The sequence below is a fragment of the Pteropus alecto genome, unplaced genomic scaffold, assembly GCF_000325575.1.
Source record: "Pteropus alecto unplaced genomic scaffold, ASM32557v1 scaffold87, whole genome shotgun sequence".
Taxonomy (NCBI): domain Eukaryota; kingdom Metazoa; phylum Chordata; class Mammalia; order Chiroptera; family Pteropodidae; genus Pteropus; species Pteropus alecto.
In genome coordinates, this window is record NW_006443225.1 from 7,257,287 (window position 1) to 7,268,231 (window position 10,945).

The 10,945-nt window shown below is 38.4% G+C and overlaps 2 pseudogenes; both read right to left on the bottom strand.

Annotated features, from left to right (window-relative positions):
- Nucleotides 1-2,623: 2,623 nt before the first annotated feature.
- On the bottom strand, nucleotides 2,624-2,742 carry LOC112472743 (annotated as a pseudogene).
- Nucleotides 2,743-3,949: 1,207 nt separating this feature from the next.
- Nucleotides 3,950-4,071, bottom strand: LOC112472651 (annotated as a pseudogene).
- Between the last annotated feature and the right edge of the window lie 6,874 nt (nucleotides 4,072-10,945).

The following is a 10,945-nucleotide window of genomic DNA, read 5'->3' on the forward strand; positions in this document are numbered from 1 at the left end:
CCTTCCTTCCTTCCTTCCTTCCTTCCTTCCTTCCTCCCTCTTTTCCTCCCTCCTTTCTTTCTTTCTTGATGGAGGGCATTTTATTTTCACAAAAAAGTACAAGGTACCCTACACACATAAGGGCCGGAAATATGCATGCGATGACTAACACGTCATTGCCTTATACAACAAAATACTTTTGTATAAGGTACAGAGAAAGAAAAAGTTTTAAAGCCCAAAAGAAAGGAAAGACTTAGCATAGTTTTCTACATCTCTGAAAGAACTATCAGCCAAATCTAAGTGAGAATATAGAGAATCTGGAGAATAACAGACTAAGTTTAATGATATAGATCAAATGGAACTCAGCTTCTTTAGAAGCAGAGCACAGAGCCGTAGGAGCTGGAAGGTAGCTGAAGTGTCCCACAGGTTCCCACAGCAGCATTACGAAGTTGTTATGAGCACAAACTCTGAAGCCAAGATGCGTGGGGTCCAATTCTGAGCCTGTGACTTACTCAGCTGTGTGACCTAGGGCAAGCCCTTAACCTCATTATACCTCAGTTTACTTGTCTTCCTTTAAAGTAGGTGCAATGGTAGTGCTGATCTCACAGGGCTGAGTGAGCATTAGATGACTTAACAGATGCAGCAAGCACTCCATATGGCGTTTTATACAGCAAGCACTCACCTGTGTTTGTTACTATTGTGTCACTCCCTCAGGGAGGCAGACACCATTCCCAGGACGATTGGCAACTTTGTTGCTTGAGACTTTTGTGCTTCGTGAGGAGGAGCTGCCATGACAGCATAAGGCGTTTTACTCATCCTTCTAGCCAGTGGGATTTTCAGACTCCCCGGGGTGGGTGATTTAGAGCTAAATGTTAAAGATGGAGAGATAATACTGGTACTTCTCATGAGGAGGTGCTGTCTTCTGTTCCAACGTAGAGGACCCGCACGTCCCTGTCTCTCGGGCTGTGGTAGAAGCGCGGTCCCTAATATTGAGTTTCTGCAAGTTTCGTTCAACGAGAAAGACTATAATGTATCACGTGCTACTAGTTTTTATTTTTTAAGAGGTTTTTCTTCTCTTTTTACAAAGCAGCCGTGGTTTTTACTCTTTGCATCATCAGACGTCATCTCAAAGTCAGAGACAGAGTGACGCGTACATCCAGTTTTCTTCTGAACTCTGCACTTTCACTTAGTTTTCATTTTAATATTAATAGTAGCAGCTAATATTTAGCGATCATTTGTCACATGCCAGGGACCAAGTGGCTTACTTCGATTATTTCATTCATTCCACCCACTGAGCCTGTAGGGGGCGGTATAGCATAGACAAATCAGGGCTCCCCCACTTCCTTGTCCGGAAAAGTTATTGAACCTCTTTGTTTTTGTCGCCTCATCTGGCAAAGGTGCCCAACTGTGTCTTCCTTGTTGGGCTGTTGTAAAGAGGTAAATAAAATACTTAAAATGGCGTCCAGAACACAGTAGGAATAGGTTAATAAATATAAACTATAATAATGCAGATCAGAAAAACAAGACTGAGAAAAGATAATTCAGTGGCTTCGATCACACAGCTCGTTAACTAAGGAATTGGAGATTGGAAAACAGGCATTAGGACCCCAGAACCCATATTCATTATCTCTGTGATGTCGTTCATATTATGAAAACCAAACTGACAGAGTTTTTGTGCCTGTGCTCAACAACTCTGAGCAAAAGCATACTAGACAATGATGAGACCAAAATGATGAGACCAATGATGAGGCAAAAATAACTTAGCTGCTTTATCTAGGAAATAATTGCTCTTGGAAGATGGGACCATGAACCAACTCTAATTGCTTATTTTTCAAGACTAACAGCTTATTCATCCAAGGCCATTTTAAGACCCTCCCCTCACTATGCTCGCCTATTCAAAACACTGTAGTTAACTCTGCCAACTAGTTTCTTGCTTTGCAGAAAATCACCCAGTCCAGCCCTTTCAATGTTAAAAATATTCTCCTCTGACTTCTCCCTTCTTGTTCTCCCTTATTGCAATGAGCCGAATGAACTTGGCTTTATTTGAGAAATAAGTTTTCCTGGTGGTACTTTGGGAGAGTCAGTAGTCAACAATCCTGGAAGTCTCACCGAGATCTACTAAAGATCCCGTTGCTGCTGAGGCCCAAGACCCTCGACTCAGGAGTGGACACACCCCAAAGGCCCCCTGAGCCTCCTGCTCAGGAATCTCACCAACTGCAAGAATAGGTAGGACCTAGCTTGTGTCCGAACTCCCGATTTTTATTTGCTGTTGCTGAGTTTATTTTCAGATACATCTATTTTGTCTCCTAGGAATAAGGACTCATCTTAAGAATCCTTTCATTATCTGATTAAATATGAAAATATGAAAATTACTATCAATGGTGACAAACTGCCTTGCTATTAACACATCTACTCTGTCTCACCATCTGCCTGTCTCATTTTCTCCTGTGAGTCCACAGAAGGAAACCTAGATGAAGGGACAGGCACAGGCTCTAGAATTTCGTCCTCCAGATCATTTCAGGGATGGATGAGTTCAGGTCTCATTGGATTGATGTACTTTGGACAAACTTTGCCTTGGGCAACCTTTTCAAAAACTTGTAAGAAGTGTTGTCTTATCTTCATTTTGTTTGTTTGTTTGTTTTTATGCCTACAGCATCCGGTATTCCTAGGTGGTCTCCCATCCAGGTACTAACCAGGCCCAACCCTTCTTAGCTTCCGAGATCGGACCAGATCGGGCACATTCAGGGTGGCATGGCCGTAGACTAGTCTTCGTATTCTTAAGAAATGTTTTATTTAGTTTCTTCTGCCAATTGTGGGAAGTTTCCTTGGGCCTCCAATTACTGATGACTGGTTTGTGGACAGACTCTACAAACACAAAGTTGCACAAGAACCACTCCTACCGCCTATCAAAGTTCTTGCGAAAACTTCTTACTGTGCTTGTCCCTCTAGGACAACCACCTGTTCCTTTAATGCTTTAACTTAAGTGCATTTCTAACTGGAGTAATTCCATCATGGTTTTGAAATTGAAATTGCAAGGACCACATTGAGAAATTTTGGACGTAATCATGATTGTCTATTGGAGATATGCATTAGAACAAAAAGAGCAAAAACTCAGGAGAGGATCATCTGCCTTGTGTATCTGAAAGAGAGATTACTTTATTTAAAACAGGGAATCTTTTTTTACTTTGCTGTGCTTGTGTCTGTTTTGTGTGAGTGTGTGCATGTGTGTATGAGTGTGACTACACGCGTATATGTGTATGTAAATGAGAGAGTGCTCTTTCCTGCATACATGCCTTTGCTTTCCTTGTGAAGCTCATTCGCTTTTTACACTGATGATTTCATATTTACAGTCACCTTTCTCACATAGTCTTTTCTTTCCTCCCCATTTTTAACTTCTATCAGAAAAGTTTGGAGAGTAATGGATCCTAATTTTCTGTTTGATATTACAGAATTTCATTTATATTAAAAAGAGGACCCATTTATCAAATAAGAATAATTTAATTTTAGCTTACAAAAACTCTACAGGTTTTTCTCTGATCTTATTACCATGTAAAAAATGGTAGCTTAATATTTTACATAAGGCGAGATTTGGGTACAATTTCTCATGATCAAAATTTTTAAGAAATTCAATATCAGTTTTATGAGCCCAATAAATTAGTATTATAACCACAAATTATTAAATGTCAAAAATATTAAATTGTGCTTAGCCCAATTAAATTTTAAATATGAATGTCTTTAAGAGATTAATATTGTGAACCTTGTGAAATCGTAAGGGTTTAATGTGTTGGTAAATTTTGTAATTTTTGGATCTTTAGTTAGCTTTAAGACCTTAAACTAATATTAAATATAATTATAGCTCAGACATTTCTTTTTATTTTTTTATTTTTTAGGTGAGGCAACCCTTGGTTGACCTCACAGATTGCAAGGACTTTGTTAGACAGCTTACAATCCCTTATTTTTTAATTTTTTACACCTACAGCACCTGGTCTTCCTAGGTGGTCTCCCATCCAAGTACTAACCAGGCCCGAACCAGCTTAGTTTCCAAGATCAGACGGGATCGGGCTTGTTGTTCAGGGTAGCATGGCCATAGACAGACATTTCTAAGTAAGAACTAAAAGGACCATTATTGCTTAAGAAACATTATTTTGGATTTCACTTGTTTCTAAACTTTAATACAGAATGCTACAGATTAACAGGACATTTAAATGTCTTTGAATGCTACACACATGACTGTATGTATGTATCTAAAATGTATTAAAATGCTATAAAATGTGTACTCTTGGGAAAAAAATTAGACATTTTGTAGTGTATCATTTTCTAGTTTTCTTTTGAGTCCAGAAAAACAAAAGTTGATTACTTTAGTTAAAGTTGATTACTTTAATTAATATAAATGGTTCAGATTATACTATAGTTACTGAGAAATACAAAATGGGTATGTAAGATAATAAATATATTTTGTCTATTTTCTTCCTTAAAAATTATTATTGTTCATTAAGATGGCAAATTCCATTATATATGTATATATAAATATATACACAATTTTAAATTAAATATGCTGGTAGTTATAATTTAGATAACTAATTTTAATGGTTTTAATTTTATTATCAACTTGTATAGTTATATAATGTTTTATATATAAATAATATATATAGTTATACATATAAGCATATATTTTAAAGTGCATAAATATAAAAATATCTTTAGATTACTTTTAAAAAGTTTATAAATAAAGAACAAGATAATAGACAAATTTGAGGGCACACTGTAAGTGTAGAAGATCTAACGATTATGATATAGATTTCTAATACCAAAGATGATGATCGAAGAAAACAACGAATTGTGTTAAGCATTTTGGTTTGTTTTGTTTTGTGTTTTGACAAAGTTGTCTTAGTGTTAAGAGATCTATTCATAAAGAGAAAGGCTTATGTAGTCTTTACTGTAAATTGAAAAATGGATGATATACAGAAAGTAAAATTAGAATATTAGGGTTTTTTTCTTTCTGTAAAATGACTAAATTATTCTCTACTCAGAGAACAGAGATTCCTTTTCTCAAAATATTATAGTAACACTCTGAACTTGTTGCATAACCCTGATCATTTTGACCAAAGTCCTTCATGTTTGAACACAGTTAAGTTTCTAAGGATCGTTGCTACTTTTTGTTTTGTGTTGTCAAAATATCACTTATTATTCTTTCTTGCGTTTAAATGCTATGACTTATACTTATATTTTGACTCTTTCGACAGCTCTTCTTGATTTTGCCTTTCCCAAATTTAGTACCTAAATTCAGAATAATCAAACTGCTAAGGTGCCCTTTAAACCTACATTATCTTTTAGTTTTCTATAACATAAAGATTGACTCCCTTGTCTTGTAATGTGACATATAATCAACATAGGTTTTGGAGGGCATTCTTAAAATTTTAATGAACTCAGTAATATTATGAGAGTTCTTTTGTCTCCCAAATTTAGGGGTATGATGAAGAGAAATTTCATCTTTCTTTGTCTATTATGCATAAATAAGAAATATCAATCTGACCTAATAATTACATACTTCTCAGGAATACAAATGTTTCCTATGCAAAAATTGGCAAACTGTCTACAAAGATAATTTTGTTTCTAGGTACCATGTTTCAATAGCCTGTCAACCAGAGAAAATAATAGTGCATTTTTTGGAAGAAATCAAAAGGCCTTGAGGATTTGTCAGTGTCCTGTCTGTTTAAAATGTGTTCTTCTTCCTGGGATCATCACTGATTACATCCTTATAAATTAATTGTGTGTTAATTGTGTGTCAACCATGGAAGATGATTCCATTCTTTTCCACTCTGGTAGTTTCAGAGGTTTGGTTTTCTAGAAAAGATATTAGAGAAAAACAACTCTCTAATGTTACTTGTCTAAAATATAACTGCCAGCATATTTAATTTTAAGTTTCGTTGACCAGGACCTCATCGAATACTATTAAAATGAGCACAACTGTGAAAGTTCGAGGTGATAGTACTTACTTAGGTCCATAGCTGTCAATTAAAGGGACACAAACCATCCTCGAATCACTGGAAAACTGTCCATCCACATCTGGTTTGGTGAGTCTTCGGGTTGAATTTGAGATCTGTTCTCTTGGCTTAATTTGAGCCCTCTTTACCTCTGGCTTAAATGAACTACAAATTTGTTTATAATCCTCCCCTTAATGTTTGTCAGTGCGAGCTCCAGAGTCTTAAAATGCTGCTGCACAGCTTTTTGTCACATCAAGGGAACCACAAAAATCCTCCAATAATAAGAAGAAAACCTGATGCTTACATAAAATCAACTCATGATTAGCACACATCAAACAGTGGCTCAGATCGGGGTTGGTGCTGCCCCCTAGCAGTAAAGATCTGTCCTCCAGCCTGTCTAGAACATGGTCTTCCATTTTCACTGTGGTCTGTCCTAGGCTCCTGACATTAGGACCTGTGCTCCTGGCCCTCTGTCTCCATCCTCATCCATATATACATATATTTTAAATAAGTACAACTTTTCTGTCTATACTATGATTTCTTATGTTCTAGACAATTTCCAGGTGAAAGCTATTCACCTTGATAGAGAAAAATCACAAAAGGCTAATGGCTACTAGTATTTTCCCTTCAAAATGGAAAATTAATTCAACTAAAATGTGTACAGGTCTTTCTTTTTGAGCACATCATATCAGTTTATTTTTAAGGTGGTCATAAAGCAACATGTCTTTTTAGCAATGTGTGATTCTTTTGTGATCATTATTTCATTTCGTAACACTTTAAAGTAATACATTTATAAGATTTTAGCTCCAAAATGTATGTTACCGATATCCTGTACTAAATTGCTCACTTTATTAATGAGAAAACAGAGAAATTAAGGGACTCACCGACAGTTACCAGTAAACAGTTCAGCTATGTTTGCATCTAGGCTTTACTTCAGATCTGGCCCTCTGTCCATCGCATCAGATCCCGGGAGCTAGCCCAGTTCAAATAGCCCCCAGTTAGTTCCATATGGCATCACATGTGGTTTTCCGTTAAGTGGATAATTGTCCAAAAAAAATGTTTAACCTGAATAAAATGCCTTACCAAGTAACATCTGTTCCAGAAGAGACAGCTTCTCTCTGCAACACCAAACAGCTTCTGGTGGAATTCTTGTGTCTCCAGAGACACAGAGTCCACAGGCTGGAGAAGACAGAGGGTCCTGAAACTCACGTTGGTGGCTACTGAAGACCTGAAACTTTTCTGTCATCTAAGATTCTGTCATCCATTCCTATGAACTTGACCAAGATGTTTGTATGGAATAGCTCCGTCCAGCTGGCCTAAGTAAAGCCATGATGGGCTGGGGATCGTGGGGTAGCCTTGTTTTGCTGACTAATGTGTCAGCAGGCAGTTTTTCTAGTTAAAGGCGGTGACAGCCTAGAAGGTCACTGGGAGGCATTAGTAATGGAAAGATACACAACTATTAATTTCAAAACAAATTAAATAGATGGGGCAGTTCAACAGCTGTGTATTCTGAAACACATGGAAATGACTTCTTGGATGCTCAGGTGTTTTGAAGCCGAAGTATCGATGATTTGGGTGGTTTTTACCCACACGGGGGAATTTCTCCTGTGGGAATTTAATTGATTCCTATATAGCTATTATCTTCGAAATTACCTAGTGAGAGATTAGGAAGTGAGGTCCAGTGGAAAGATGCTTGCTTTGGCTTAGAAACTGAATAATAACAACTAAAAAGAATTTTTTTCCCCCTACGAATCAGCTAGCTGGTGGGAAGAAGCAGAAGGATCAAAGTTCCTTCTTCCTCTGCTCCCCCTCTTCCTAAACCCTGTAACTTTACCTGTGTAATTAAATATTTCTGAGCGTCGATTTTCTCATCTGTGAAATGGGATTTCCTATTTTCTCACATGATTGCTGGGAAAATACTTTTAAAAGCACTTTGTAAATGGCCATATATTTTAAAAAATAACATTTGTATAGAAGTTGCTCAGATTATTGAGGAAAGTTTTCAGCAAGTTAGTTTCAATATAATCAAGATGGGAACATTCTTATCCTCCTAAAATAAACACGATAAATATGACATTTAATCTATCTTTTGCTCTGCTAAGGAAATTTTTAGGCCTTTAAGTACCTTCGCAGCTGTGATAATCTCTTAATGATAGAGTGGGAAAAAATGAGATCTTTGGTCAAATGCTTAAAAAATGCAAAGTAGCTGACTTTGTAAGTTTGGAAATAATTCTTGGGAAGCTATCCTCCAAAGAGCAGGGCAAACTTAACTCCCTGGTGATGCCTGGCCAGAGGGCAATGCTCCCAGGAAGTTGAACTTTCTTTCTTCCTCCTCTTTGAAATACAGCATGAAGAGTTTAAGGAGCCACCATTAAGAATATACCTGATGCCCGTGAATGCAGTTTGAGGCGGTCTGGTTTTTATAGTAGGTCCAAATGAGGAGGCGTCTTTCCCTCCTTTTCTCCTTCCCTCCTTCCTCCCTCCCTCCCTTGCTTCTTTCCTTTCCTCCCTTCCTTCCTTCCTTCCTTCCTTCCTTCCTTCCTTCCTTCCTTCCTTCCTTCCCTCTTCGTTTCTTTCCTTGCTTTTTTCCATTGGTATTGGTAATCTACTCTGTAACGCTACTAAAGTCTGAGATACAGTATAAAAGAAGACAACACAAAACCATTCTAATGGGACTTACATTCTAACAGAAGAACAGACATTAGCCACTCATCCTCCTGGAAGAACAAATAAGCATTCGTCTCTTTTTACTAATCCCATCGATGCTATCTTAAGATTTAGTGACTCTTTATCTGAATGATCTTTGTCTTTATTGCCTCTGTCTATACTGTGCAAAAAGCTGATTTATTAGCCAGTTCTCCTGATTGCTGGGAGGGAGGTCCAGTCTAATGATCCAAGGATTTTCATTGCATACATATAATTCTACCTCCACTGGAAAAGGCTAAATTCATAAAAGGTTTTATAGATTCCTCAGTGTAATTATTTTTTGTTTTGAACATTTATAGGAAGGTAAAGCAACCCACACTGAATAGTAAATCAGCCATCTAAAGTATTTAAATAGTTAATATGATACTTATAATTCTTTCCCTCCATTAAAAACTGGCATTCGAATATTTGAGTGTATGGTTTAAAAACCCTACATTTTAATAGGGTACTTTAGTTTAATAAATTCGGCACACTAATATTTTATACATTTCCCTCTATACAACCATAGTTACAGGTTTGTGCTTCTGAGCTGAGGAACCCATTTTCCCACTAGTATTTGTTAAACATTGTTGGGGAATGAATTGGAAGAGTATAGATTTTTGAGAGGATAGTGTGTTCAAAGGGAAGCCTTGGGCTACCTTGAATAAGCAAAGAAAAGTCTGAGAAAGACATGTAGTAAACACTGTCCTGTAATTACCCCTTGGGAGTAGAACTGAAGTAGGAAATACTACCTTCTTTACTTAATTTTTTAATTGGTGGGCTTAGTGTATTTTCCTTTACTCTTTAAGTGTGCTAATGAGGCTGCTCACCCTCTCACCCCCCAAATGTTAATAGGTCTCTCCTTCACCTTCCCCGAGTCACCAGGTACTGCAGGCACCAGGCTCTCCTGTGGCTTCAACTCTGGCTCTTCAGGCCTCTCCTCCTAGTTCAGTCCTGCATTTACAGCCACACGTATCGTCCTGAAGACAACCCACAGTTGCCTTGAATGCAATACAGCCCCAAGCTCATCATCCTTTCAGTCAGAATGGTTTACCTTACACACTTATCATTTTTGCTAATAGAGTCGCCATCTTTTTACTGACTGGGATTTGAAAGACAAACGCTTTTCCGGGTTGCATTACCTCTGGATTGCTCTGGCCAGCTCACTCAAAGCCAAGTAATGTTGGTTCGTTTTTGTTCGTTTTCCCACAAAACCCATGCTACGTTTCAGGCCCTCATTGTCTTCCGCTTGGAGGACCCCTTGCCCTTCCTCTGGTTCCACCTGTTCAATCTGTCCTCCACGCCACAGCCCCATGAACCACCCTCTGCTCGTGGTGTGATCATCCCAACCACTCTCGCTCCTGGGACCCAGCTCAGAAAACTCCAAAGACGCCTCATTATCTACTGAATTTTAGACTTTTTATCCTGACGTTCAGGTTTTCTTAGCTGTCATTTCCTCCTTTCTCCCTCCTTCCCTTCCTCCCTCCCTCCTTCTTTTTCACAAATGATTATTCTGTATTGTAAACGCCTCTGTACCCAGTGCTAGGGATAAGCCGATGAGCAAGACAAACTCCATATCTGCCTTTCTAGAGGGTGCGAATGAAAGAGAGATACAAATCAGCAATTCCAGTCAGGTATGGTGAGTGCTTTGGTCAAGAAGTGTTGGGGAAGGGAGGATGCATAGGGAACCCCAACTAATGGAAAAGGGTGATTTCTCTAAAAACTAACACCCAAGTTTTAAATGTGTGAAAACTCATCAGTAGAAGAAAAGTCTTGATCTGATTTGCATCTTAGAAGGTGCGCTCAGGTTACAATGTAGAGAATGGTTTGAGGTAGTGGTACTCAAATTATAGTATGGGTTACCCTTCCGAGTAGATCTGGGGAGAGCCTAAGATCTGCGTTTCTAACAAGCAATGAGGAAATACCGAAGGAGTGCCTGGGCCCATACCTTGAGAACTATTGCTCAGAGGGGAGCAAGACTGGAGGCTGAGGGGCCACACAGGAGGCTGTCCATTAGCTCAGGCGAGCTATGGCGGGTGACCTGAGAGGCAGAGACGATGGGGAGAAGTTCGGAGATCTTGAGAGCTATGTGGGAGTTGGGTAATGGGAGGGATATGGAGTTGAGGGGGAGAAAGGAGTCAGGGGTGATGCCTGATCTCTGACATAAGCCCCTGGGTGTGTAGACACCGTTTATTTAGAAATATAAACTCTAATCAAGGAGGAGAAGCTCAAGGAGGGCAGAAGGTGCTGAGTTCAGGTTGAGATAAACTATGATGCTTCAATTAAGAATACACGCT